This window comes from Psammomys obesus, unplaced genomic scaffold (assembly GCF_907164565.1).
Source record: "Psammomys obesus unplaced genomic scaffold, mPsaObe1.curated_primary_1811, whole genome shotgun sequence".
Classification (NCBI taxonomy): Eukaryota; Metazoa; Chordata; class Mammalia; order Rodentia; family Muridae; genus Psammomys; species Psammomys obesus.
In genome coordinates this window covers 22,862,280-22,865,995 of record NW_026592890.1, presented here as the reverse complement: position 1 = coordinate 22,865,995, position 3,716 = coordinate 22,862,280, and the positions used below count along the sequence as shown (strand labels likewise).

The following is a 3,716-nucleotide window of genomic DNA, read 5'->3' as shown; positions in this document are numbered from 1 at the left end:
ATAAAAGCAAATCACAATTCTTATCGTAGCAGCAAACCACAGCAGTTCTTAAAAAGATTTTTAAAAAGGTTCTTATTTTCCAGTCCCTATCATCTTCTGGCCTCAGCCGTAGAGCCTTGAAGATGAGGCGAGGAGAATACCTACATTGGTCCTGGTGGTATGTTGGTGTTTTTTGTTTTGCCTTTTGTTTGTTTGTTTGTTTTTAAACCAGCAAAATCCCTAAGTTCCTCTGGGGAGATGTGGAGATGGAAGGAGCAGGAATGCTGGGCCCAGGCTTGGTGGGTCCAAGATGAGCTGGCTTCTCTGGCCTAGAGGCCACCAGGGAGGGTTGCTTCCTCCAATAAGTGTAATGACAGGAAGCTCTGTTATTTGCTTGAGTTTTAGCCAGAGGGAGGTGGTGAGCTGACCAGCTGGTGTCATTGGATGGCATGACATGGTTTGCTCCACGCCCTCTCTCCGTGCAAGGTACCCTGGGAGCGAGTGTTCCTGGGAAAAGATGAGAAGGAGCCATGAGAATATGCTAGACCAAATCTCTACCCATGCACCCACCTCCTCCCACCCTGTCTAGCTGCAGAGAGCTGGGTCAGAAGTGAAAGAGAGCTGCAGCTGATGGTGCCAGCTCGCCCTAAGAGTCCCAGAGCGATGGCCTCAGCAGCATGGTTTCAGAGCGCTTCCTTCAGTCTGCTCGGGATAGGCCCTGCCAGCTTTGTTCGAGGAACTGAAACCCGAGCTCTCTTTGGAAAACCATAATGAGCATGATGGACCACGCCCACCCCAAAGACCACAGCACCCTTTGCAAACAGCAACTTTCAGCCTACACACGACTACATGATTAACCAGCAGGAGGTCTTTTGAGGCAGGCAGGGTCACTCCAAAGCCTGGTGAGGTCCTAGAGGGATCCAGTTCTCCAGACCTCATTGCTGCCCTTCACATATGAACTCTTGTGTTTGAGGACTGAGGTCTCAGAGAGTCACTATTGGTAAATAAAGTCTTATTGGTTGGACACACACACACACACACACACACACCTCTTCAGGAGTTCCCACAGAGGCAACTAAGCTGGGAGAAATAGCTGCCTCCATCTGTGGATCTTACCTGTCAAGGCTAAGCCACCAACAGTCCTTTACATCCAAATAACACAGAACACAAGATGGGTGGGAACAAACCACCCATACATGGCGGGCCTGGGCAGACGGACCAAACCAAACTTCCAAACTAGTTCCCCATGTTCACCACATACCTAGGCTTCATCTCTCCATCCTTATGGGGTTCTGTTGATTGCTACCAGGCCCTTCAGCTGAAGCACATTCTCTTAAAGAGTCAGGCACTCCCAGGAAGCAGCCAATTAGAAGTCTGCCCTGAAAACTGTGACATTCCTGAGGGCTCTGGCCTGGGCTACCTAACTCTTCTTTACATCAGCCATCAGCCGTCTGGCTGATCAACAGTGTTCAACACGATTTACTCAAGCAGCTGTCTTCCACTCTGTCCCCAAGGAGTCCCTCCACCAATAAATGGGGTTGTCAGGAACATAAAAGGGTAAAATTTGGCAAATGTGAAACAGTATCATAAGACTCATAAACATCTTTATAACCGTTGAGATTATTCTTAGAATAATGAGCAAATAATTTCAGAGAGGCAATACGATTTAGGGGTTGAAGGGATAATTCTGCTGTATAGAAGGGAAAATGGAGGTTGCAGAGCCCTGGAAACCAGCTCAGGGTGTTTGAACCACGTTTTAGCATGAGGGCAAGGGGTCAGCCTCTTACCCGTAAGATTCTGATGAAGCGTGTGCTTTGAACCCCGCTTTTCCAAATCTGGGTGTTAATGGCAGCGATAATAACCATCAGCCAAAAACAAGGTTTGAAATTCTCAGTGTGCCCAGCAGGAAATGCCTGAGTTCCCCAAATCATATTAAATCAACAGATCGGTGTGCATTTAATATGTATATTAAATAACCGAAGTGAAAATGCAAAAGGCCACAAATATGCAACCGGGGGTGGAATTACAAGGCCATGGAAATCTTTTCATTTGGCACAGGCAGGTTTGGATATCGGGATGTTTACCTCTGAATACAGAGTTCGCATCCCCCATCTCTCCTTTCTGTCTGGAGGATGAGACCCAAAACCAAAACCATCAGGAAATGTGGGCACATCACAGGAGATTGCAAAGGAGTTGAGCAATGACATGTGGGTTAGAAGACAGGGGGTCACTCTTCCCGGGGACACTTCCTTTGCTCTTCTGAGCACAGCCTCGAGGCTGCTGTGGAGATGGACTCCCCACCTGGCCTGGGACCAAGAGTGACCACATCTTGGAGTTAGGAGGTGGTAGGCAGGGGGCAGGGTGGGGACAGGAGCAGGGTGTCCAAACTTTTTCTTTTAAAAGGAGAAAAAAAGAAGAAGAAGAAGAGGAGTTTTTAACATTTCCTTTCAGTGACTGGGAAACACCACCATTTTCAATTGTTTCAACTTTTTGTTCTACGATATATACAGCATTTTCCTTTAATGCAATCACAACCCAGAAAAGAGAAGGAAAAAAAAAGAAAAGAAGGAATATCTCTCAAATAAGTGTCTTTGTATCCAAATCACCTTTGGACAAAGACCAAATATGCCCAGCGTCAGCCTATGTGGAGAAAATGTCTAGGCTTTCATAAGAGACTGGGAAATCGGGCTTATAATGAGAGCCATTCTGGAGCCTTAAGTACAGCATTTGCCATCCCAAACACTATAATAATCATTATTATTCTCTGGTATCTATTATTGTCTGGTAAATAATATGTGTTTTCCCCCGAAGTTCCAAAGGGTGCAGCTGTGTGGTGTTCTATTTTTTGCAGCCCCAGGCCTGCTGCTCTGCAAGCCTGCTTACACACAGCTTATTTTAAGAGAGTGAGAAGGGGACCATGCGTGCCCTCCCTCTCCTTTTTTTGGCATACTTGTGCACCTGGGACATCCCGAAGGCCGGAGGGCGGCAGTCTCTTTCTGCTGGTGACTCTTGAGGTGGGGGTGGTATCAACGTAAGCCTCTTGGGCTGCTTCAAGGCAGCCCCCTTATTGGTGACATGGGCAAGCAAGCCCGGTGTTAGTGGCAAGCGAGCAAGCGTGGGCTCCACTCTCCTGGTTTTCACTAGTAGGTAACATATGGAGACTTCTAGAGCAAGAGAGAAGCAGCCTCGGAGATTTAGAAAGCGGTCACATCAGGAGGCTAAGGAGCTTTGCCATATACCGGGACCCCATGGAGAAACTGTCCCTAGTGTCTAAACATCATTGTGTGCAGAGAGAGAGGAGAGCATTACAAGAAACAGGAGAGGCTGTCCGGACCGCCTATGCAGGCTGTCTCTGTGTTCTTGCCCTTCCCCAAGGCTTGATGAGGGGAAGCCTGGGTGGTACTCTCTATTACATCGCTTGCCACCCTCAGGCTGATCGGGGACCTCTGACAAAGGTCAACACCAAATATATAGTCTTGCAACTTGAGCAACTGGGTATTAATCTCTTGTCACTACATAAGGAAAATGCCCCTTCTGGGTCTTCAAGTCCAGAGTTTTAGAATCTCCTTTGCTCTATGGACATGCAAACATATATACACACTCCCATGGCAGGATAACTCATCCATGTTCTCTAGACTCTCTCTCTCTCTCTCTCTCTCTCTCTCTCTCTCTGTCTCTCTCTCTCTCTTTCTCACACACACTCCACACACACACACACTCCACACACACACACACAC

General features: G+C 47.6%; 1 protein-coding gene across 2 annotated transcripts in view; it reads right to left on the bottom strand.

Annotated features, from left to right (window-relative positions):
* Positions 1 to 420: 420 nt before the first annotated feature.
* Sobp (sine oculis binding protein homolog) overlaps positions 421 to 3,716 on the bottom strand; it is a 161,061-nt gene continuing 157,765 nt past the window's right edge. The window contains exon 7 of one of the 2 annotated variants that reach the window (XR_008721129.1): positions 421 to 486. The gene's annotated coding sequence lies outside the window, so the exon portion shown is untranslated. The remainder of the gene's footprint in view (positions 487 to 3,716) is intronic. The other variant, XR_008721128.1, reaches the window with a different exon arrangement.